Source organism: Lissotriton vulgaris, unplaced genomic scaffold (genome assembly GCF_964263255.1).
Source record: "Lissotriton vulgaris unplaced genomic scaffold, aLisVul1.2 SCAFFOLD_271, whole genome shotgun sequence".
Taxonomy (NCBI): Eukaryota; Metazoa; Chordata; class Amphibia; order Caudata; family Salamandridae; genus Lissotriton; species Lissotriton vulgaris.
Window position 1 is genome coordinate 1776463 of NW_028242776.1, and position 27474 is coordinate 1803936.

The following is a 27474-nucleotide window of genomic DNA, read 5'->3' on the forward strand; positions in this document are numbered from 1 at the left end:
TCCGAAAGAAAAGTTAGACGGCAAGTGAAGCTAGTACAAGAACTCTCAAGAGATATTTTGCACTATTAACCCTCCTCAATTTTAAACATACCATGTTTAAAGAAATACACCACCCTATGCATGTACATTACATTTTCAACAGCCTTGAAGAACACGAATCACCATGTAAACATATATGTCATTTTATAATAGTTATACACTTTCAGGCCATCTTTCCAAAAATATATAACTCTCTGAGACTTTAAGTAAATTCAAGAGTCTCATCGTATATATATAACTATCTGCAACCACAAAAACCATATCTCACCATCTAAGTATACGCAAACCAGTCATATAGGTTAAAAACCATATTGACAAACACTTCCTAATGCATACCTAACAAGTACTACTAAGTTATAATTCTTATTCAGATGCAGCACATTTTTTTGTCTTTTATTTCTGACTACACTACTCCTGTTTAATAACGTAACTAAACCTACCACAACTCCCAGAATAAAAATAATATAGATATATCTATTCTGCACATAATGCTTAGACATTTAAAACAGCATCATTTTAAAGGCATTGCTCATGGTAATGTTGAACTGTACTAATACCTTAAACACATACCTGCTGCCAGATACAGTTCGTCTAATCTGTTTTTTTCCACATCATTATGATACTCATTTTAATCAAGCTCCCATATACATCTTCATTTCTAATGTAAATTATTTAAATAATTAACACTTTATATACATACCAGTGAATTGAGTTAATGGATTATGTTGTTGTTTTAGTTGTTTTTGGATAGTTTTGACACTTAAGATTTGTAAAAACTAAGCATAAGAATGGTACGGTACACAGACAAAATATCGATTTTTAAATATCGATATACAAAAATATCGAAGTTTAAATATCGATGGGACAAAATATCGAAGGTAAGTAATATCGACAGTCTTAATATCGATATTGGTATGATATCAGTAATATCGAAGTTGTAAATATCGATGTCAATAATATCGAAATTAATAACTTTGATGCTACTAATATCAATTTTTAAATAAATTTAGTGTATATTATATTGTATTTATTATGTTTTATTATTTATTTTTAATGTAATTTAATTAAATATTGTCTTTTACTACTGTAGCGGGTTGTGGGTTTATAGGGGAATAGGGTGGGAAGTAATTTAATTATGTTAAATTAATTATTAATTAGTAGGAATTATTAATTAATTAATTGAGAAATAATTTTTAATTATTTTTAATTAATTGATTAATTGATAAATATGTTCTGTAGCGGGTTATGGGTTTATAGGGGAATAGGGTGGGAAGTATTTTAATAATAATTAATTAATTGATATATGTTTGTACATATTTTAATTAATAATTAATTGGTAATTAATTTCTATTAATTAGTTAATTAATTAATATAATTTTTGACATTTTTATAATTATTAATTAGTTGGTAATTAATTAATATTAATTATTTAATTACATTAATTATAGTAATTTTTTTATTTATAATTTATTGTTATTCCTAATTAATTAATTGGGAAAAATAATATTAATTATTAAATTCAATTAATTACAGCAAATGTGCTAATATATTTACTTTATTGTTATTGTTAATTAATAATTAATTGGTAATTAAATAATATTAATTAATTTTGGGTAAAGGAGTATTTTTAGGGTTCAGGGTCAGTTTTCAGTTTTTGGGTAAAGGGGTATTTTTAGGGTTCTGGGTCAGTTTTCAGTTTTTGGGTAAAGGGGTATTTTTAGGGTTCAGGGCCAGTTTTCAGTTTATGGGTAAAGGGGTCTTTTTAGGGTTCAGGGTCAGTTTTTAGTTTTTGGGTAAAGGGGTATTTTTAGGGTTCAGGGTCAGTTTTCAGTTTTTGGGTAAAGGGGTATTTTTAGGGTTCAGGGTCAGTTTTCAGTTTTTGGGTAAAGGGGTATTTTTAGGGTTCTGGGTCAGTTTTCAGTTCATGGGTAAAGGGGTATTTTTAGGGTTCAGGGTCAGTTTTCAGTTTTTGGGTAAAGGGGTATTTTTAGTGTTTAGGGTCAGTTTTCAGTTTTTGTGTAAAGGGGTATTTTTAGGGTTCAGGGTCAGTTTTCAGTTTTTGGATAAAGGGGTATTTTTAGGGATAAGGGTCAGTTTTCAGTTTATGGGTAAAGGGGTATTTTTAGGGTTCAGGGTCAGTTTTGGGTTTTTGGGGTACAGGGATATTTTTAGGGTTCAGGGTCAGTTTTGGGTTTTTGGAGTACAGGCGTACAGGGTAAAAACAAAAAAAAATTACATTAAATCAAATAAATTACATGAAAAAAAATTAAAATTACTTTAAATTATTAAGTGTTTTATTTATTTTAAATTTATATGTATTAGTTTTAATTTTGTTTTAATATTTTTATTTAATAGTTGTAAAATTATATGTATTTTTAATTTATTTTTACATTATTATTAATACATTTAAAAAAATGATATTTTTGATTCAGATATTTTTGTACTTCGATATTATTTTTTCGATATTTTTGTACTTACCTTAATGAAGATAGGATTCTGATATTTTTGCTGTCGATATTTTTGCTCCGATATTTTTGCATGTCGATATTCTGTCTGTCGATATTATGTCAGACATTCGAATGGTACACCACTTTCATAAAAAGCAACTATAAAATGGCAACCTCTTCACCTTTCTACTCTATGATCATGTGAAAGGCAGCAAAAGAATTAATGCCTTTTATTTTAGACTACTGTATCTCCTCTTGTGAATGGTTAGCGTCTGTTAACCCTTTCCCTCTGTTTCAAAATGATGCTCCTTTCTCCGCTTGTTCACGATGTTTGGAGTTCAAACCGATATTTAGCTTCAGTTTTTTAAAATTTAAATACTGTAGGAGAGTTTATTATGTAGTCCGGATTTGGAATGGAAGTTTGCCATTACTTAAATTGTCTCATAACTCCTCAACTTTTAAATAAATGTTCTGTCTCTTTAACATCCTTCCCCCAATACACTCTTAGGTCAGTGTACCTAGCAACCCAGTGGAACCGGTAGGTCACAAGTTCGCAGCACATTCTAGAAGGAACATGCTACTTCCAAATGAAATACTGCAGGCGTGGTTTATTTTACAGATTCAAAAGCCTATGTCTATACTACATTTATTATTTTAAACAGCAACCAATAATAGTACTTCTTGCTAAGGCATCCAAAACATTACTTAATGTTATTCACTTTCATGCTAACAGCATCCCAATAAATATATCTTTTTTTTCAACACCTCCATTTTACGTGCTTTTCATTTGGAAAACTACCTCATTCAGCTCCAGCCTTTTCCTCACTGCTATTGCTTCTTCACTTCAAAATGCTTTGTGTGTGGATTGTTGGCCACAACTATGTCTATTGGGCTAAAGAGGCTGTAAAAAAGAGAAGTATTGACTAGGACTTGAATTTGCCAAATGTGGAGATTTCTTGGTTTGGCCAGAGAGGGTTAACGTTTCATCAGCTGCTAGCTTTGGTTAAAACCATTGTGGATTGCTGAGCTCCTCACCTCATGATTGTGCACTGTGGTGGCAATGACCTAGGCACATTGACTATGGTAGGGCTGGAAATTCTAATGAAAGATACCTTTACAGAACTGATGTCGCTTATCCCTCACACTGTCTTGGTGTATTCTAATATATGCCAAAGACATAAATGGAAGTGTTTAAATCAATTCTGTTCACATATTGACAAAGCCAGGAAACATGTTAATAAAACTGTTTCTGCATTCCTTAGATACCATTGCATTGGCTGTATCTATAACACCAATCTGTTTTTTGATATGCATGGAATTTACAGAAATTATGAAGTGCACTTTACAGACGAAGGCAACAGGGTGTTTCTAAGTAACCTGAAACTCTGCATCCAGTCTTATGTGAAGCGGACATATACACACAATTGACACAAAAGCTCTTGTCAGAGCCACTCTAGTACCCAAAATATTGTTAATTTTCTTTAAAGGTGGGCGGAGTTGGGAGAGTGGCACTACGCGGAATTCCGTGGAGTTGCCTGAAAACTCTATGGAATTCCACTCCGCCCTGCTGCCGCCACACCAAACTCACCTCTGCTCAGCTAGCAGTTCTTCAGAGCTCCTTTGCAGCATGGGCTCTGCTTACCTGGGTAAGTGTGGAGAATCAGAGAGCCCCAGGGAGAAGCTGTCATGAGTGTCCCAGAGGAGAGGCTGATGAAGGTGTGGAAGGTGGACCCGCGCACCGGGGAGAGGATGAGCACCTGCCTGGGGATCTGGGAATCTGCCTGATGCTAATGCTGCTGCTCTCGGGCACCGAGCTGGCGGTTGCCTGCTGCTCAGCACCCACAAGAGGCATGCCCTTGTGGGCAAGCTCATGCCACAGCAGGTAAACGCGCATAGGGGGACCTTCAGAGGTAGATCCGGTCACAAAATCTGTTGAGGGCTGTGGGCGGAATCCAATCAAAAAACATCCCGCCCGAGAGTAAGTCTACTCACCAACATTGATTTTGTGTCACCAGTCTCTTCCGGTTTGCTCAAACTTGGCAGAAGACTCACTACTGATGACTGAAGAAGGGCAATCTGTTGGTACCTGACGCCGGGCTGAAGCTCAGCACTGATGGATTCACGCTGTGCTGTAATTATTCAGGCTGTCGCCTCTGCACTGGAGACAACGAACAACCAGCAAGTTTTCCAATGCCAATCCTAGATCACTGTACAGTCTCCAAGGCCTCACAGCCAATGAACATCTGACGAGTGCCCCACGGGCAATCTTACCACTCTAGAATGTTTTGTTTTCTCCTATCCGATTGGTTGATCATTCAAGTGCTGTAAACTGTGACTTTTTTCCTGTAATCTGGTAACCAAAATCTGTATCAGGAATGGAGGCATGGATACTGCTTTCCCTTCTGTGCAGTACTGTGCTGAGAGCTGGTGTTTTCTGGACTTTTCAGCACACTAACAGTGCACAGAGACCTCCCTGGGAGAGGATTATTTAAAACGCTTTCCAGCGCACAATATTGTACAGGTGTACAGAGATACAAACACAGCCTGTGTCACACGCTGTCTTCACCAAAAGGTAAGAGCCTCGCCACTGCTGGGGTGGGGGGTTGGGTTTGTAAACCTTGCCCATGTTTTGAAGCTGCCGTAGGGGTAGGTGCAGAGGGGAAACACTACTATGTGGCAAAGTCAGAATTTTTTTGGCAACTTCGCACTCCCAGTGGATAGTGGAGTTGACAAAACTACGCAAACTCAGCTGTCGGAGCGGAGTTCCCCACCCAGGCTTGATTTTCTTAATAAAAATCTAAATAACTCTATAACAACATTTATCAGAATCTCAATATAATACAGTGTGTATTAATGATTCACTAAGATATTTTTTGTAATCTTTCCAGCAAAATTTGCGGTGTCACTGTGCTACTAATGACGACGCCGTGACGTTACACTGCGGGTCGCGCTGGCGGTCACACCATCATAGCGAATATCGCATGTGATGAAAAATATTATTCTGGACATATAACGTGTGTCACTAACACACCCATCTTTCAAACATGGGGTCAGAGTATCTCCACCCTGCCCTCTTATGTTAGCTTTTCACACAATTAATTATAATTTTCAGCTCAAATTTCTCAAAAATGACTGGACGGATTTGCACCAAATAAATAAAGCACGATCTGTGTAATAATATCTACCTTTCTACCAAATTTGGTGTAATTCCGTCCAGTGGTCCGGGCTGTAGATTCGACAACACATTCCTATGGGAATTAACATTACAAACACACTCTGTTTTTGTACCCCTATTTCTTGGTCCCCCCAAACTTTCCTTGACACACAGAACCTACGTTTACACTTTTTGGGGAAAATTTGGTGAGGATTCGGTAAACGACACCAAAGCTATAGGTAAGTCAAAACCCAACTTGATCCCCATGGCGGGGGCACCAAGTTGGACCCGCACTTGCACAGAACAGTACTGCGGGGAGGTGGCGGTCCCTGGGGCAGCAGGGGTGAGCAGGCCCCCTGTATTTACATAGAACAGTGCCTGAGGTAGGTGGCCATCACAGGGGCAGCGGGGGCCGGGAAGCTCCAGCATATAATTATGTTACTGCCCCATGGAAGGGTGGGTCCTGTGGCAGCAGGGAGGCCATAGGGCTTCCTCTGCATTATTTTTATATTACTGTTGTGCCCGGGGAGTGGAGGGGCAGTGGGGGAGCCATGAGGCTTCCCCGCATATGTTAATGTTACTGCTCCGGGGAGGTGGGGGTCCCTGGGGCTTTGATAAGCCCTAGGGGGGCCCAGGCACCCCCTCCTATATTTATTATATGCCCCCAGGACCTGGCATATCTGGGGATTATTTAAAAGCGAGCGTGGGAGCCCGTGCTTCCTTTTTTAAAACATTTTATTTTATTTTTTAAATGCTTTTATGAGGTGGCGAGGTCCGTGACTTGGGGGTCAGGGTGTTTCTACTCTGATCCTTTTGATTTATTTTCACTTTTTTGTTGGGGGCAGGCTCAGTGAAACCGAGTCCAAGATGGCTGCCAACCCTTCCCGGTTGAAGTGTTGGCAGCCAATTAGGGCGGTGCATTTCCCTGCACTAGCTCATCTTTTTTAACAAATGATTGCTTGTTGGAATTTCGTCATGCTTACGACACAACTCCAGCAATGCGTGACTTTTGCGCTGACAGATACATTAGGATTCCTGATTCATCTGTCATTCCTTGTAACATGGAGTGCCATACAGTAAATACGGTGCATCCATGGTTTAGCAAGGAGGGTGCAGTTATAAGTACTGCATCGCTGTTTTACCTCAGTGAAGCAACACTCTTCATAATTGAGCCACTGTAGATCTTATGCAGAACAATTTTGTTAGGGTTTAATAGGAAAATATGTGACATAAATGGTTGCTAAAGGCAGGATTTTCAAACAGAATTGAAAATGTGAAAAAAACTTTTTCAGAGACATGTGCAAAGATTGCACGCAAAAAAAGCTTTGCATCCCTACCTGAGACCATCAAAGTAATTTCACATGGTAATCTGAGATATCACCAGCGGGTGTCATTTTGATGCAGTGCTCCTAACAGTGTCAAAGTCGGGTTGAGACATTACAATTCTATTACTTTTTAGTGGGGAAGTCATAGTGACTACACTACATTTTGGTTACTCTGTATCCCTCGGAAAGCTATAGCAACATCACCACTCCCGCATCAACAGAGTTATCCCTACAGTTCCACAAGAAAGAAGATTCCATGAACTAATTTTTCATGAACCCTAAAGGGAATTTTTCTAAGGTCAACCAATTAAATTGTTTTGATAGAAAAATGAAAACCTGAGTCTTATTACACCAGTTTTGACAGGTTTTTATTTCAGTATTAGTCCTATATAAGTCACAGTTGTAAAAATGGTCTTACTTTGTGGATCAGACTAAAAGGCCAACTGTACAAAGTCGTTTTGCGGAAGCAGCACTTGCGATTCGTAAAATCACAGGTTTTGTGACCACAATATGACTTTTTTTAATGTACTAAACCCAATTTGCAATATATATATGCATAGTTTGCAACCGGATTTTTTGTATCAAGCCATTGATAGGTTTCCAACTACTCAAAGGAGTCTGTAACCCATTCGCAATGGCTTTGTGAATGTAAAAAAGTGTTTGGGAGGACAAACATCTAAATACCAGATCAGATTATCACCCATAATGTGAAGCACGGCACACAAATGTGAAGGAACGCAGCAGCACTAGGCATGCTATGCTTTACGTGAAGCTACATATCACATGTATGAGTTCTAAAATCCTGATCATGAACCCAATACCTTCTGTTGGATTACGTTCTACTTACTGTGGCGGCTTGCACTGGTAATGTTGTGAGTCGGTGAGGCGGGAAAGAGGCACAGAGGGGTGGGCGGGTGATGGAGTTCGAAATACGATGGGAAAGAACCACTTACCTTGCGCTTGCCGTGTCGCCATGGTAAGTGTTTTTTTTTTCTGTCTTTACTTTCCTCTTTCCCGTCATATGTCGAACTCCACTACCCCAGCCCAACCTCCTCACAGCTCCACAGTGTTACCTGTGCGAGCCACCCCTGTCTACTTTCCAGTATTTTTGTATTCATGATTCCCCACAGACAAAAGTTCCAGCATCATATAACTGTGGGTATATTTTTTTCCCTGGTTGTGTGACTAACACTGGATGATCACTCAATGACTAGTGACATGGAAGAATCACTGACAGAATTTCGATTTCACAAAAATCGACCTACTATAACATCGAGTCTCAAACATCGATATCACTAATATCGACACCCTATACTTAACATGAAAACGACTAAAATATCGATCAAACTATATCGATGCACAAAAATATCGTCTACACAAATATCGTTAACATTATTTTCGACTACCATAATATCGACACTCAATACTACAAATAGCACACTACAATAATATCGAATACTAAAATTTCGATAGCACTATTTTCGTCTATATCAAAATATCGCTTGCTAAAGAATACTCAATTATTAATATATAACACCAATAAATCTATTCTCTTAGTAATACACACATTTTAAAAGACTTCACTAATTTATTTTCAAATTATTAAGTAACATTTATTGTAAAAAATAGTGTTTTCGCGCACTAACGATATTTGGATATAAACTCTTTGTAAACATACTTTTTTTATACTTAGTACTCATTGTACATATTCTATATTTATTACAAGAGTTTTTTATTACATAAATATATCATTTCAGTTCCTCTAGATAAACAATATAAGAAGATATATCTTAAATGTTTAAGTTAAAAAAAATTCAAACTAACCAATAGTAACTCGTCTTTACATATCTGACCAATCAGATAGCAAACTTCATTACACATAGACTATATAAACCAGTCACAAACAGCCATACAACTTGCAGGAAATATTCTCCGTGACCACATACTGCCAATTTTGGGAGCACCATCTATATTCTTCTGTGCAAGAAAATTCGTCCTGAAACTACAAGTAAGTAATCATATAGCTCTGTTAATAAATTCTAATGTTTTTTTACTATTACTTATAGACCAAGATTTGTAACCTAAATTGTTGTTTCTTTATGTACTTTGCCTTTAAACAGACTCTACAAACAAATCAAGTTATACTTCAACTTCAAGATACTGGACACTTTAAATGTAAAAAAGGTATCTACATATTTTTAGTATTTACTTAACGTTATTTGACAATTAGTGTCCTAATTTCAAACTCTCTACTTTGTTTCTTAGGCTGTAACTCTTAATAGATATTGTGAAGCCAGAATGTTTTGGGGAAAAAACGTTACAATGCTGTATAAAAAATTATTTATTCCTGTTCTTAAATATGTTTCTTTTGCTTTAACTCATAATACATGTGTCATCCCAGGTTCTTTTCAGCAAATAAGTAACAATGCTTTATAACAAGTGTGTATTGTTTATGGAACATATAAACGCATTGGTAATTTTCATAAACTTTCTCTCTAAACAGACCTCAAAGCAACAGAAAACAGATAATTCACATCAAAGAACAAACATTCTGCTACTACTCTAATTCTCTTGGTAAGTTCAGAAATAAAACATAACAAGTCTTTATAAACTCTATAGAATATACTCGAACAAAAAATGACTCTTTTTATGCTTCTGTTAGTATTATCTTGGAAATGTCTCTTTTAAAATCCAAATAAACTAAAGTATTTTTAGAGACGTTATAAACGTACAAAAATGTAACCAAGATAAAAATTGTAACTTTTCCTATAACATACTTAATTTTTTTTCAACAGACCGTGGCAATAGGACCACAACATCGGACTGAACAAGCACCTACTTTTGATTCATAGAACATTACTGCTGGTAAGTAAATTACTAGAAGAGTACTTGCTTTATTTAAAATCTTTTATACATTTCACAATTTGTTAATATTTGTATATTAACTTTTCTAGATACCAGAACTCAAGAATGACTGATGATGCAAGATTTATTACATCTCAGAAAGGCAAATTTTTGTTATGCTATATGGGCTACATTTATACTCAGGAGAAACAAAAAGACCTTAAAGTGAATTGGAAGTGTACGAAATATTACTCCAATAAATGCTATGGCCGTGCTACAACAAGGGAAACTAGTGTTATTAATACCACTGAACATAATCACCCACCAAACATCTCGGAAATCGAAGTGAGATCCACTCTCGAGAATATCAAAGAATTAAGTACCAGATCAGAACTACCTACCAACGTAATTCTGAAAGAATTACTACCTAAAGTTCCCAGAGAAGCAAGAGGTCAGCTACCATCTATTGCTTCCATTAAAAGAACAATAGCAAGGACAAAGAAAGCAAGTAGACCCAATATACCAACTCCTAGAACTTTTGAGGAAGTCATAATTCCGCCTGAGCTTGTAATCACTCATAATGACGAGCCATTTATTTTTTATGATAATCATAGCAAGGACAAAAGAATAATCATGTTTGCAACTAATAACAATATGAAAAAATTAACAGAAAGTGCTACTTGGATGATGGATGGAACTTTTTCTATATGCCCAAAACCTTTCTACCAATTATACACAATTCATGGGCAATATCATAATACCTGTATCCCCTTCATATACTGTTTATTACCGAACAAACAAGCCACAACTTACTCAGAAATTTTGCAAAAAATAAAAGAACAAACTTCTGACTACTTCCCAATGAAAATCATCATAGACTTCGAACAAGCTATGATTAATTCTATTTTGAAAAGTTACCCACACACATCCATTCAAGGATGTTATTTTCATTTCAATCAATGTCTCTGGGGACATTTACAAAAATCTGCCCTTAGTGTTGAGTATGCAACAAATATAACTTTTGCATACCAAATCAAACATCTCATTGCTCTGGCATATGTACCAGTAACTGATGTGGCAGAACATTACAATCTATTAATTGAAAGTCCTTTCTACACCCAAAATGAGCAAAGACTCGCCCCACTTTTAGATTACTTTGAGGACAACTGGGTAGGAAGACTACATAGGTCAGGCCACAGACGCCAGCCTAAATTTTTAATTCCCTGGTGGAATGTATATCTACCAACGCTGAACCAAGAGGCAAAAACGAACAATGCTGTTGAAGGTTGGCACAATGCCTTCCTCTCTTCTACTGGACGTACAACACCCACATTACACAAGCTAGTCACAGCTATACAAAAAGAGCAAAGCTTTCAGGAACTACGTATAGAGCAATCTGTCATACAACTAAAACCAAAAATCTCTAGACAAACTGCTCAAATGTATCTATATCTTCAACAGCAAGTCCAACTATATCCTACAACAAGAGGACTGGAATATCTAAAAATGATAGCCAAAACATTGAACTAATTGCAATAAGTAAATCAATGTAAACATCAAACAATATCCTTAATCTGATAACACACATATTCTAATATAATAAATCTATATTTATTTAGTCTAATTTATTTTTTTACACTATTATAAAAAGACTAAATAAATATATCATTATATCAAATTTTTTTTTTTTAAATACTGTTTCCATCCAAACAAAATAATAAAAATGAATAACTTACCTTTAAATAGAACATCATAAAGATTAATCCTTTACCGACAATACAATGTGTAAATCTCAAAGACTTAATCCAACAAATCATTAATTATTTTTTTATTAACTGTGCTAAAACTATCCATCATCCAAATAAAACGGCTCTTTAAATGCCATTGAAAATGACGACTGTTCTCTTAAACTGTGATAAATATTTCAGAGAACTCAAAATATAAAGGAAGAATGTTATACATCTCCGTTCTAACAACTGAAACACACTTCCTTTCCCAAAAAAAAAGAGTAATCGGAAACGGAAATAGCTGTTTCAAAATACGAGACAAAAAAATTCAAAACAATCCCACCGACATAACACTAACGAGTATACTATAATATATAAACATAACATTCCTATTATTTTAAATTTTAATTAAATCATACCACATACTCATTAACTCCAACTATTTCAAATGGCCCAAAAACTCGTGAACGGAAATACGTATTGAGTCCACTCCATTATATGTAAATAGTCATACTTTAATTACCAACCCCAAAATAACAAAGGACTACCTTTAATTGTTAGCTACAATACTTTAAAAAGATAAAAGTAGAATCGTACCTACTCAAACGTGAACCTGCTTCCAACCGCGACTTTCCCTTTCCCAAAATAAGGCAAAAAGACAAAGAGTGGTTACAAAATAAAAGAACCGAATTATATGTAACTGTGAAAAGTACTACTATAAATGTCCATTATTGTTATATATATGTTCGAAATTATGTGTAATGTACAAAAAATTGTATAGTACATTGTGAAATGAAAATCGTTTTTACAGTATATTAATTATATTTTACATACTTTTAATATTTATTACATTAAGTATGAAAATGTTGAAATATTTATTGTAATATTTATTAAAATTATTATATAACTAAATGTGTAATATTGTATTTGTTTTTCTGATTTACTTGTTTACAATATGACTAATAGGTGTAAATTATTATTATTAAAACGTATTTATTAATAATAATAATAATTATACATAACAATATTGTATTGTTAAAACAATCATTGATGATGATGTAAATGTTCTAATCAAGATCTTGATATTATATTATACATTTAAAAGTGTTCATATGTTAATATCATCATCTGTATATCACTATATTTATTGAAATTTTGTAATTTATGTTTTTCATTACACATGTTTAATGTTTTATTAAGAAACAAGATTTTTATTATGTATGTATTATAACATACATTGCATTATGTTAACTAACCATTTTTTCTCTACAAATTAAAAGTACTTTTCAAGAAAACTACTCAAAAATGTGATTATTAAAAGAACATTGTCCTTCTTTTTTTTAATATTTATACCAAACATAGCTTGATAAAATGTATATGTGATCGTAATTTTCAATTGTTGAATAAAAAAAATTATTGTCAACAAAAATTGTGTCATTATTTTCTATTACCTATTACAAATTCATTTTTATGTCTTTTTGCAAATGTATTATAACTGTAATGTTCTATCTATTTCTATATAACACATGTAATTAGAGTACATACTATACACTGAACCTATAACAGTTATGATTCATACACCCATATACATATAATATCAATATTTGAAGGACACAGAATTAATAATTTTCATATTCCGACTCCAATCACCATTTACTTTAGGTAATTGCTTGTCAAAAAACTTTAATAATTTACTATTACAACTGCAATCACCATTTAATTAGGGTAAGTGCAGGACACAGAACCTATTTAATTTACTATTCCAACTCCAATCACCAATTAATTAGAGTAAGTGCAGGACATTAATTCATAATAAATTACTATCGTAAATTAAATGTAAAAAAAAATTAATGTAATATAATTTAATGTAATTTCATTTAATTAATTTAATTTAAATTAAATCTTAATTTATTTTTTCCCTGTACCCCTATAACTAAAAACTGACCCAGAACCCCAAAATACCCCTTTACCCAAAAACTAAAAACTGACCCTGAAACCTGAAAATACCCCTTTACCCATAAACTAAAAACTGACCCTGAACCCTAAAAAAAACCCTTTACCCACAAACTAAAAACTGACCCTGAAACCTAAAAATACCCCTTTACCCACAAACTAAAAACTGACCCTGAAACCTAAAAATACCCCTTTACCCACAAACTAAAAACTGCCCTGAAACCTTACAAAACCCCTTTACCCACAAACTAAAAACTGACCCTGAAACCTAAAAATACCCCTTTACCCACAAACTAAAAACTGACCCTGAAACCTTAAAATACCCCTTTACCCACAAACTAAAAACTGACCCTGAAACCTAAAAATACCCTTTACCCACAAACTAAAAACTGACCCTGAACCCTAATAAACCCCTTTACCCACAAACTAAAAACTGACCCTGAAACCTATAAATACCCCTTTACCCACAAACTAAAAACTGACCCTAAACTCTAACAAAACCCCTTTACCCACAAACTAAAAACTGACCCTGAAACATAAAAATACCCCTTTACCCACAAACTAAAAACTGACCCTGAAACCTAAAAATACCCCTTTACCCACAAAGTAAAAACTGACCCTGAAACCAAAAAATACCCCTTTACCCACAAACTAAAAACTCACCCTGAACCCTAAAAAAAACCCTTTACCCACAAACTAAAAACTTACCCTGAAACCTAAAAATACCCCTTTACCCACAAACTATAAACTGACTCTGAAACCTAAAAATACCCCTTTACCCACAAACTAAAAACTGACCCTGAAACCTAAAAATACCCCTTTACCCACAAACTAAAAACTGTCCCTGAACCCTAAAAATACCCCTTTGCCCACAAACAAAAAACTGACCCTGAACGCTAAAAATTTCCCTTTTAAAACACTACCCACCCTTATCCACTATAAACTCGACATCACGCTCCTAAAATTGTAATACATTTCTTTTTTAAATATCTACGAAAATATATATTTATAATACTTTTTACTACATACACAAAATCCCAAAATTAAAACAAAATAACATAATTGTGTGTGAAATTTCGCATTTAACAAATATGTATTTAAAATTTCGAAAAGTAGAAATAATTTAATAAAATACGAAATTTATTCTTCTATGATTACAGTATACTTTTTTTATACACTACCCACCCTTATCCCCTTGAAACTGTACATCCCACTCCTAAAATAATTAGACAAATATATTTTAAATATATATAAACATTTTATATTTACAATTCTTTTTTGTACATACACAAAAGCAAACTAAGAAATGTTGTACTATACTCCATAAAATTCGATATAATTTCGACTTGTTAAAATATTTATATCAAATTTCGAAATTTCGAAATTTAAATGAAAAAGCGAAATTTTATTTTCTATAATTACACTATATTTTTTAAAACACAACCCACCCTTATCCCCTATAAACTCTACATCCCGCTCCTAAAATTATTTTAGAAATATTTAAAAAATATATAATAATTATTTTATATTTACAATACTTTTTAGTACATACACAAAAGAAAAGTAAAGTTTTTTTAATATACTCCCTAAATTTCGATAAAATTTCGACTAGTTCAAATTTTTTTTTCAATTTTCGAAATTTAGAAATGTTAATGAAAATTCGAAATTTTTATTTGTATAATTACACTATACTTTTTTAAAACACTACCCACCCTTATCCCCTATAAACTCTACATCCCGCTCCTAAAATTATTATACAATTATTTCGTAAATATTTAAATAGAAATATATATTTACAAAATTTTTTACTACATACACAAAAGCAAACTACAATAAATTTAAAAATACTCCATAAATTTATATAAAATTTCGCCTTTTACAAATATTTAATTCAAATTTCGTAAATGTAAAATTTTACTTAAAATTCGAAATTTATTATTCCATAATTACACTATACTTTTTTAAAACACTACCCACCCTTATCCCCTATAAACTCTACATCCCGCTCCTACACTTATAACTAAAATTATTGAAATTATATGTATAAATTACCTTATATATAGACTACATTTGACTATATCATTACTTAACATACTTTAAAACATCACTTTTACATATCGATATTTTTGCCTATCGATATTTTCAGCTTCGATATTACTGATTTCGATATTCATGTCTTCGATAATATTGACACACACATGAATCGATATTTTCTACAACGATATTTTGGTTGTCGATATTTCTTACCATCGACTTTTAGGACTCGATAATATGGTACTTCGACATTAACAACTCGATATTTTGACTGTCTACCACATGGAATTATGGACAGAATTGGGATCCTCTTGTCCTGAAGAAGGCAGTCGACACATTATGGGTGATAATCTAGGGGCCGAAGCATGTTGACAGTAATGAAGATATTGTAGGCTGTTATACCTTCTGAAGCCATCCATCCTGTTATGTTTTTAATCATGGCAGAGGCACCCCTAACAAAATTGAAATGATTAGGTATCCTATTAGACAGTTTAAACTCTTTATTATTCAGATCCCTATATAACATTTGAGCTCACAGTGGTGATGGAGCACTCCCTCTGTACAGGAATCCATACACCAGGTGCTGAAGCAGCATGCCTGATGATGAAGTATGCCACAATACGTGAGTGAGGGCATTCCTTAAAAACGAATGGGATCATATTAGAAATTGGATATTTATTGACATATTATACATCTTCTGGTGTTTAGATGTTCTGAGCTGGGATGCCGATTAATGATCTTTTCCTCTCTCGTCCCATTCTTGCGATAAATGGGTCAACTGCTAATGCTTAAAAAAAAGTTAATTTTTTTACACATGCAGTGTGCATGTAAAATAATACTTTATATAAATGCAGTCACAGGCATTGTGGTCTGCTGACCCCAGCAGGCCACCAAACTGTGATAGTATGAAACTACAGTGAGTCCCAATTAGTAATGAAATAGATTGAATTGTGACTAACTCTGAATAGTGATTTTGCAAACCGACCTAAAAGTACATAGGCCAGTTTATAAAATTAGATGTCGATTTGCAAAATGTCAGTGCACAGTTTGTGACTACTATTTGCAAACTGATCCTCTGAACATCTGGATCAAAGTTCTCAAAAACAGTGAGTGCAGCCAGAGTGCAGAGTAAATCATTTCACCCCATGTAACCTGGAGCTCATGAATAATGACTTGCTTTATTTATCTTCTTTCAGCACTCAGCATCACCATATGCTGATCTCATTTTGAATCATGATTAATTTGGACACACTGTTGCCTATTTTAACATAATTAGCACATTGAAATCGGCCTGGGGAAAAGTCAATAAGTCAGTTGGATGTTCTGTGGGGCTTGGCTGCACTGCTGTAACATCATGAAGGCTGATCAGTCAAAAAGAAAACAAGGGAAAAAAACTACTCGAGAATCAGCCTTCAAAAATCCAGACAGCTATTTTTTAAAGCAATTGAATTTTGCTGACCCAAGATGGCGGTGCACAGAAGCATCAACTGCTAAATTTGTAAAATAATAAGTGCTGGTTCCCAAAGTTTTCCCTTAAATCCAGTGCTGATAAATATCAGGTTCGCTGGATACCCATGTGAAAGGGCCTGCGTCAGTCTTACGCCTGCGGTGAGGCAGGCACAAGATTTTGACGGAACGGCGTCCTAAAAGTGACGCAGTGAAATCTCATAGATTTCACTGCGTCACTTCTACGACCCTTCCTTGCGTCAATACGCCCCCCTTGCATACATTATACCTGGTGCAGGTATAATGTGGCGCAGGGGTTTACAAAGTGACGCATCTACCTAGATGCGTCACTTTGTAAATATGGCGCACCAAGGCGCATTTTTTACGGCACTGGTTGGTCACAAAAAGTGACGCACCGGCCGCGTAAAAGTGACGCACCGCCTCATAAATGAGGCCCCAGATCTGCTTGGGGCCAAATTAGGAGTACGTCAGTTAATTCTGAGCTAAGTGTAAACAAACCCCTGTTTAGGCATGGGTTGTAATTACAAGTTTGAAGGCATTTAACCCCTTCACTGCCAAGTTTTTTACCCCCTGTGCTAAGCCTTTTTTTAGCTGTTTGGGGTAGTTCGCGCTTAGGCCCCTGTAACCTTTTGACCACATAAGGTATGTTATGTTATTATAATCTCATATGGCGCATGTACACCAACAGGTCTCTTAGCGCTAGGAGTATTTAAAGATACAGTGATAAAATGCAATATAATGAAAATGTAATAGTCTCCATGGTACTGAGAAGTATTAGGTAGTGTCTAATGTTTCCCTAAAAAGAATGGTTTTTAGCTGTTTCCAGAAGGGAAGCAGACCAGGTTCTGTACGGAGGGTATCAGGCAATTGGTTCCAGAGCTGTGGCAGAAGGACCGAGAAAGCTCACCCTCCTTTGGAAGCAAAGTTACCCCGCGGGCAGACCAGCTGGGCAGCTTCTGCTGAGCGAAGCGCCAGTCCTGGCACGTATTTGATTAGGCGTTCCCTTATGTACCCTGGGGTGTGTCCGTAAAGAGCTTTACTGGCGATGCCGAGTCCCTTCAATTTTGCTCTTTGCTTGACAGGCAGCCAGTGCAATTTGCGCAGCAAGAGACTGGCGTGAGTTCTTCTGAGCAGCCTGAAGATCAGCCTTGCTGCGTCATTCTGTACCACCTGTAGTTTGTTTGTAAGTTTCTGGGGGAGCCCGACATAAAGCGTGGTGCCATAGTCGACTCGCGAGACGATAGTTGCTGATGCAATAGTTTGCGGAGATGAAACTGTGAGTAGGGGACCCAGTTTCCTCAGCTGTCTTAGAAGACCAATGAATGTGCCCACCACCGAATTGACTTGGTTAGTCATTGAGAGCTCGGAGTCGATCTTAATTCCCAAGCTTTTTACAACTGGTGATGGGCTAGGAGAGGCCCCTAACTCTTGGGGCCCAAACAGGCAGCTCCATGGGTTGTTCTTTGCGGGAATGGCTAGGTCTTCTGTTTTATCTGGATTCATTTTTAGGGAGATTGCAGTCATCCAGTTTATTGTGAACCTGAGGATGTTCTGGACTGACTCTTGGGCACGGACCGAGTTATCGATCCTCGGGATGAGCTGAGTATCATCCGCGTAACTGAAAACCCGGCACTCCATATTGGTTAGCGCGGCCACCAGAGGCTGCAGGTATATGATTTTTTATATATTAAGTACATTTTTTGTTCGCGACAGCTACCCATAAGGGTTTCCCGGTGCTGAAAGACAAATACAACAAGACACCAGGCAAAAAAGTTAGAGATCAAAAAGCCAGGTTTTCATGTGGCAGTTTTCCATCCGAATGACCAAGGGAAGTGAGTTCCACAATCTGGGTCCTAAGTTTGCAAAGGAACCACCGCCCATTCTGGTAAGTCTAAACTTCGGTATATTAAAGAGATGGTTGGATGACAGGCGAAGTGAGCGAACAGGAATGTAAGGGCTGACAAGGGCCTGAAGATAAAGGGGAGCTATTACGATTTTAATCTTATGCAAAGGAGCGGGTACAGTGTGGAGCCCTGAGGGACCCCTCAGGAGATGTTGCCCATTTCTGATACCTGATCGCCAAGTTGGACCCTCTGCGAGCGTCCTGATAGAAAAGATTCTAGCCATTTATAGGCGTGCTCCCGAAAGCCCAAATCCGTCAGCCGGGTCAGTTGTGTTGTATGGTTGACCATATCGAACGTCGCCAAAAGATCTAAAAGAATCAGGGCACCTGACTCTTTGTAACAAATTTGCGTCCTTTTTTCAAACATCCTGGGGATTCTAAAGGTACCAATGGTTTGTGGATTCCCCTTGAGGGGACCCTGAAATTAGCCAAAATACAGCTAATTTTTGTTTTGTTTTTTGAAAAATGGGAAAAAGGGCGGCAGATGAAAGCGTATGTTTTTTCCCCTGCAAATGGTATCAAAAAAGGGGTTGTGGTGCTGAAATTACCATCTTCCCAGCTTACAGGGAAAAGCAGACTTTTATCAGAAAACCGACATTTTATTACACAGTTTTTCCATTTTTCTGGGACATAGCCTACTTTTGCTATTTTTTGTGCTTTCAATCTCTTTCCAGTTAATGGTATAAATGGGTATAAAAGCAAATATGGATCCTGGAAAGATTTACATTTTAGAAAAATAGACAAAATTCTGAATTCAGCAAGGGGTCATTTGTGTAGATCCTTCAAGGTTTATTTATAGAAACTAACTGTTGACTATGGGAAAAATTCAAAATTAGATTAAAAAAAACAGTCATTTGTGTCAACGTTTTCACCTGTAACTTCTAATTATGACAGCTGTTTGAAAGCAATATACTGTTACATCTGCTGAACTTTTCTGGTTGTGCGGATATATAAGAAATGTAGGTTCATCAAGAACCCGATGAATCCGGAGCCAATAACTGAGCAGCATCTTGCAATGGTGTTTTATTTATGTGCCGGGTATATAGCAATTCATTTGGGAACAATTGGTAGGAAAGACACCTATGTATTTCTGAAATTGTAACAGAATATACGGTTTAGAAACAGTAGATATTTGCACATTTCCCAAATTGTGAGTACCCATACAAGCATGAGAATTATAGGTCATTTTTCAAAATGACTTATTTTTTACACATTGTCTTTCATTTGGAAGGCAGAAATGCATTGAAAGTCAATAGGTAATAACAGTTGCTCTACAATTCTGTGTCTCCCAATAAAATGGCACCACACTTGTGTGGGTAGGCCTAGTGCCCGTGACAGGAAAATGCTCAAAACGCAACATGGACACACTTTATTTTTACTTTTTGTAAAGTGCATAGCTATAGATTTTGAAGCCTAGCTCTGCCTGCACCTAGGGAAACCTCGCATACCTATACATTTTTAAAAACTAGACACTCAGGGAAATCCAGGATGGGGTGACTTGACTGGCTCTCACGAGGTTCTATTACCCAGAATCCCTTGCAATCCTAAAAATTGGTTAAAAAACCAAATTTTCCTCACATTTCTGTGGTGGAAAGTTCTGGAATCTGCGTGGATCCACAAAACTCCCCCCACCCCACGTTTCTCAAAGTCCTCAGAGAAAAATGGTTCCTCACTTGTGTGGGTTTGGGCCTAGTGCCTGTGACAGGAAACGGCCTAAAACGCAACATGGACACTCCACATTTTCACAGTGAAAATGGATCCTTTTTTTGAAAAGTGACTAGCTGTAGATTTTGAACCGTAGCTCTGTCGGCACCTAGAGAAACCTATCAAACCTTCAATTTATTTTAAACTAGACACCCAGGGGAATCCAGGATGGGGTGACTTGAATGGGCCGCACCGGGTTCTGTTACCTAGAATCCCTTGCAAACCTAACAATTTGTAAAAAAAAAAAAAAAAAACATTTTCCTCACATATCTGTGGTGGAAAGTTCTGGAATCTGCGTGGATCCACAACATTCTACCCACCATGCGTTCCCTAAAGACTTCCGAGAAAGGTGGTACCTCACTGTGTGGGTAAGCCTAGGGCCCGCGACAGGAAATGGCCCAAAACGCAACTTGGACACACTATATTTCCACAGGCAAACCTGACCTTTTCTTTGCAAAGTGCCTAGCTCTAGATTTTGAATCCTAACTCTGCCAGCACCTAAGGTAACCTAGCAAACCTATATATTTTTTCAAACTAGACACACAGGGGAACCCAGTATGGGATGACTTGACTGGATCTCACCAGGTTCTTTTACCCAGAATCACTTACAAACCTAAAATCTTGTCCCTAAAAATAAATTTTCCTCACATTTCTGTGGTGGAAAGTTCTGGAATCTGCATGGATCCACAAAATTCCACCCCCCCCCCGCATTCCCCAAAGTCCTCCGAGAAAATGATACCTCACTTGTGTTGGCAAACCTAGTGCCCGCGACAGAAAACGGCCCAAAACGCAACTTGGACACACCATATTTTCACAGTCAAAACGGACCCCTTTTTTTGCAAAGTGCCTAGCTGTAGATTTTGAACCCTAGGTCTGCCGGCACCTAGGGAAACCTAGCAAACCTATACATTTTTAAAAACTAGACACCAAAGGGATTCCAGGGAAGTATGGCTTGCATGGATCCCCCAAAGTTTTCTTACCCAGAATCCCCTGCAAACCTCAAATGTAGTTGAAAAAAAAAAATCACTTTTTCAACACATTTTTGTGTGGGAAAGTTGTGGCATCACTGGGCTGACACAAACTTCCTACTACCCAGCATTCCCCCAGGAGTCCTGATACAAATGGTGCCTCACTCGTGTGGGAGGCCTTAGTACCCGCGACAGGCAAGGGCCCAAAACTTATTGAGGCGACTTCAATATTGCCTATCACAAAAAGACCTAGTTTTGCAAGGGGGGGGGTCACCATGGATTTTGGCCCTGTGCTCGGCGGCCAGCTAGGGAAACCTACCAAACCCACATTTCTGAAAACTAGACACCCAGGGAACTCCAGGGAGGTATGGCTTGCATGGATCCCCCAACGGTTTCTTACCTAGAATCCCCTGCAAACCTCAAATTTAGCTGAACAAAACACTTTTACCACACATTTGTGTGTGGGAAAGTGTGGCATCATCGGGCTGACACAAATTTCCTACCACCCAGCGTTCCACCAGATGTCCCGATAAAAATGGTGTCTCACTTGTGTGGGATGCCCAAGTACCTGCGACAAGCAAGGGCCCAAAACATATTGAGGCGACATCAAAATTGCCTATCACAATGCTCGGGCTGAGGTAGCCCCACTAGCACTGAAACACTAAAACTGAAACTAAGTTTCAGTTTTGTATTCAATCTAATGATGACAGCACGCCATGCGCGCGATCGTCATTAGATTGAAAACATTTTAGGGGCCTCTGGAGGTTGGAAAAGCTGTTCCCACCTCCTGAGGCACCAAAAAAAATGGAAATCCCTCTGCTGTTTACAGCAGAGGGATTTCCTCTGCCCTGTCCTCATGACGGAATAGTTCCGTCATGACCAAAGGAGTACCGGTGCTCATGACAGAGTCATTCCGTCATGAGCACCGAAAGGGTTAACGCATCCAATAATTATCGGATGAGTTAAATAACTCACCCACAGGGGAAAAGCATTCAGTGGATTTTCGGTGCATTAAACATGAAAATCTTCGTGTTATTCCACACAAACTCATAGTAGGTGTTATTTATCACACAATTAATACATTTCCCTGTGGTATTATTATATATAAGGTGCATTAAATAGCACCTACACTTATAGGCAGGACCTTAGTCTTGATCCTACCTCACGCCTCATCATACACTCCCTGCCTATTTGTTTCAATGTTGCAGGTTCTTTTCACACCTGTTTTCTACCTTTATCACCGTTTGTACATCTTTCTCTGCCTCCTCCTTTTGTGTTTTTCTCTCGTTCTCTGTCAAAATCAGATATGGAACAGAAAGTGTTTGTCCCCAAAAATGAATGTCGGTGGACCCTACCTGCAATCACTGGCTCAGATTAAGCACTGGAAGCATCCTCAGGGTAGATATATGCAGCAAAGTTGTGTTACTCATACAGACTGCCAACTCAATACCTTTACCAGCTGAAATGGACTCCTTTGTTTTTGGGGATGGAACTTCTTAATCAAAATGTTGTCCAATGAATGAAGTGATACATAGTGGGAGTGTTGCGCAAGCAGATCACCCTCTGTGTGAGGAACATCCTCGACTGTAATGTATATGAACTGGAATGGCATTGTACCACTCCTGAATTTGTGACTGTGTTGCCAGACTGCACGTTTGACTGGTATGGATAGCCGGGTGCTTGCCCTTGGCAACATTTCTGTGATGCCGGCCTAATTTCAATAATTTCTTGTAACACATGTTATGCGAAACGTCACTACATTACAAAATGTTATTGCTGCGGCATAGAACCAACACAAACAAAACGGGAGAAGCTGTTGTTTGCATCACTTGTATTCTTGTGTTATTTTTCAATCTCAAAATACACCATTGTGTACAAAATGGATGAAAGGGCACATTTTCCCTAAAATATAGTACTAAATGCTGTTTTCGGATTTTGCACACCCCTAGTACTCACAGACTTGATAATTTGTGTCAAAGGTCCCAGGACCTTAACAGTGATTTGATCATTTTATAGAATTTGTGGGGCTGCAGCCTCCAATTAGTATTATACTTGGAATCACCAAATCATACCTAAAGGTTTTGTATTTGACGTGAAATTCCAGAGGTGCAGAATAAGCAGTCTGTCATTTCCATGGTAATCTTGGGGCTCCTGAAGTAGTTCTACTAGACATGGCCATTCTCATGTAATTGTCAAGGAGTCCCCAGGGAGCTGCTCAAGGGTAGTTCCTTTTCTTGGTATCCTAGGGACTCTACATGTGGAATTCCTAATTTTCAAGGACATCTCACACAGGTTTACAGTATTGATCATTTCTAATAAATTGTTAGAGCTTTTCAAATAGAATTTGTTATATCTGTAATATCCAGGGGTCTGCATGTACATTTGGGTATGCCCTGGAAATTCCTGGGACCTTACGGATATATTGATTTCTGTTATATTTCTGACTTTGCACAAATTAAAATGTCAACTTCCATATTTTGTTTGGTGTCCCGCATATAAAAGGTACATTTTCATTAAATTCTTTGGTGTCCGTATTTTAACATGCCTATCTCAATGAATTCCTTGGGCTTTTTATCTATTCTAGCCGTGTTAAATGACACTGATTTCATAAGCTTCTGATTGTGACTCTGTTAAATCTGTAATCAATTGTTTGGGCCCTGTAGCTATACGTCTTCATTTTCATTTAGCTACTTAAGTCCTCTCTACAAACATGTTAATCTCTATTGAATTCTTGGGGGCAATCATATAAACAACTTAATCTCTTTATAATTCCTGGAGTCCATCATTAAAGTGTGTTGTTCTTTATTGAACTCCTGGGGCCCTGCATCTAAATGTTTTAATATTGCTCGAATTTCTGTGGACCTACAACTAAACATGTTAATCCTCATTTGAATTCCTGGGGCCCTGTTTCCAAAAATGTTAATCTTAACTGAATTCCTTGGGCTCTGCGTATATATCTATATCTATATCTATATATATATATCTATATATATATATATATATATATATATATATATATATATATATATATATATATATATATATATATATATATATATATATATATATATATATATATATATATGTTTATTTTCACTGTATTCTTCGATGTCTGCTTATCACCCTGTTAATAGTCATAAAATTCCAGTAGGTTGGCTTAATGTTTGTTGATTTGGTAGGGTCATGGGTATAGACATGTTTACTGAATTGGGGCCCTGTATTTAGAGTTTTCATTTTCATAGAACTCCTTAAGACCTACCCAAAATATGTTCACCTCCATTGAATACTTGCAGACAGGCATATAAACATGTTAATCCCCATTGAATTCCTGTGGTCCTGCATTTAAACATATTAATCATAATTCAATTCCTGGACTCTACATCTAAGCATATTATTATTAATTGAATTCTTGGGCACTGCAACTAGACATGTTCCTTTCTTTGAACCCCTTGGGGTCCTCATATAAACCTGTTAAACTTCATAAAATTCCAGTATACTGCCATGTTTATTTATTTTTTAATTGTTATGGGCATACTTATAAACAAGTTTGTTAACTTGTCCATGCTCTGCGTATAAACATGTTGATTTTCATTGAGGTCCTGCAGCACTGCTTACAGACTTGGTCATACAACAAAAAAGAGAAGCAATTTAACATGTTTCTTCAGAAAACTTTCCACAGAACTTGTACCTTTTCACAGTGGCACAAAAGAATACAGAGTTAGAATTTGAATAGGAAAAAGACAAAAGGATTCTATGAATAGCAGAATGAGGCAGAAGATTGACAAGAGCAGAATAATAGTATGATCTCACCTACTCTTTTTTTTGTATAAAAGAAAGGGCAGGAGAAAGTTCAGTTCTGGGAAGGTATCCAGACAGCTAGACATGGGTCTGTAAACACATTGTGCTCATTGTTCTCTGGTCTTTTGTGCGAAGTCTGCAGAGCATTTAACTTCAAAGTCATAAGGTGACTCAGTTTTGAATTGGGACACTAGGATAAAAACGTTGCATATTTTTTCATCTCTGTAGTTGGGACAACTTGAAAATCATTAGTTGAGTTGGCCATGCAAGGGTGTCAGAAGGGGCTGGTGGGGTGAAGAGGGCAAATGAAATACATGCTTCAGGACAAACCTGCTGTCGTCGTTAGCCAACCTTTCCCCCTAGAATTCAAAGTCTTTTTTTGACATTCTGGCCACTTCTCACTAAAGCCTTCATAACTTTTTTACACAAAATATATCCAGGCCAAACTTGCACCCTTTTCTCCCTCAATCCTGGGGAAACTAAAGGTAACAAGTGTTTGTGGATTCCCATTGAGGAAATCGAGAAAATAGCCAAAATATAGGAACATTTTGGGGTTTTCGGGAAACATGGAAAAAGTCCTGTGCAAGAAAGCATGTTGTATTTTCTAAAAATTATATTAACAAAGGGTTTTCTTTGATAGGATCACAATTATCGCTGCTTTCAGGAACAAGCAGAGTTGTAAAAAAATGTTTACCACAGTTGTTGGATTTTTCTAAGTGATAGTCCATTTTTCATTATTTTCGGGGTTCATCCTACTTTCAGTTTGTAGTACAAAGAGGTATGAAACCAATATGTGATCCCAGAAAGCTGTACATTTCTGAAAACTAGATAACGTTTGGAATTCAGCAAGACTTCATTTGTGTAGATTGCTCATGGTTTTGCTAAGTGAATTAATTGTTGCAATCAAAAAATAATGAACAGAAATAATAAGAAATAAAAATTGATGACAACATTTTTATCTGTAATTGTTTTGTCTCAATGGCCGATTTAAAATGCATAGCATACCATTACAACCTTGAAACCCTTCTGGTCACAGGGATGTATAGCGTTTGTTGGTTGCCCGAAAACATGGGATACCCAGAGTCAACAATTGAGCTACAACTTATAATGATTTTTTTATTGTGTACAATTAATTCATATGGTAAAATCAAGGAATGAAAAATGAGACTGAAGAAAATGAATATAATGAATTTCAGAATAGTACTCATCAGAATTTAGGGTTACTCATAATTTGATATGATTCTAGGGGCATTTTGGAAAATGTGTAACTTTTTGCACACTGGATTATATTTGGAAACTAACAATTGAGAGAAATCTAGTTAGTAATAACAAAGCTGGTTATAATATGTGTTTCTGCTCCTCTCCTGCCGAAATTGGTTGCACCCATGTATGGCTAGGAAAATTGTCTGTGATATCAAAGGCCCCAAAATGCAACATGGAGATATCAACATTTTTGTGAGAAAAATTAACTTTTTTTGTTGATCTGGCTAGGGGAGTTCAGAGTGGTGCCCTTACATGGATCCCACCAGCTGTTCTTACCCATAATGCCCTGTTAACATCACCCTTTAGCTAAAAATATTTATTTTCCTCACATTAATGTGAAATACATATCCAGAGGCTGCAGGGATCCCCAAAAATGTCTATGACTCAGTGTTTCCATACTTCTACACAAAAATATATACCACTTGTGTGGCTGGCCCTAGAGCCTGCGACACAACATGGAAACATTAAAGTGTCAGAGAAAGATGACCTGTTTTTCCAATGCTGGTTGATGTGGAATTTGGCTGGGGCCGTCACCAGTGAACCCTACCAAATCAAGACATTTCTGAAAACTAAACACACTGAGGAGTACGGGGTGGAATTACATGTGCGGATCCCACTGCATTTTCTTACACATATTGCCCTGCAAATCACAAACTGAGGCTAAAAAACGCATTTTCATCACATTCTGAAAGCTGTGTCGATCTACAAAATACCTGATTAAAACAGTATCTATGCCTATTGCCACTGCATGAAAGGTCCCAAAAAGCAACATGGAGACATCCTCATAGCACTGGCCTAACTGCCATTCCAGGGAATAAAAAACAAGGACACACTGTATTTGCTGGAAC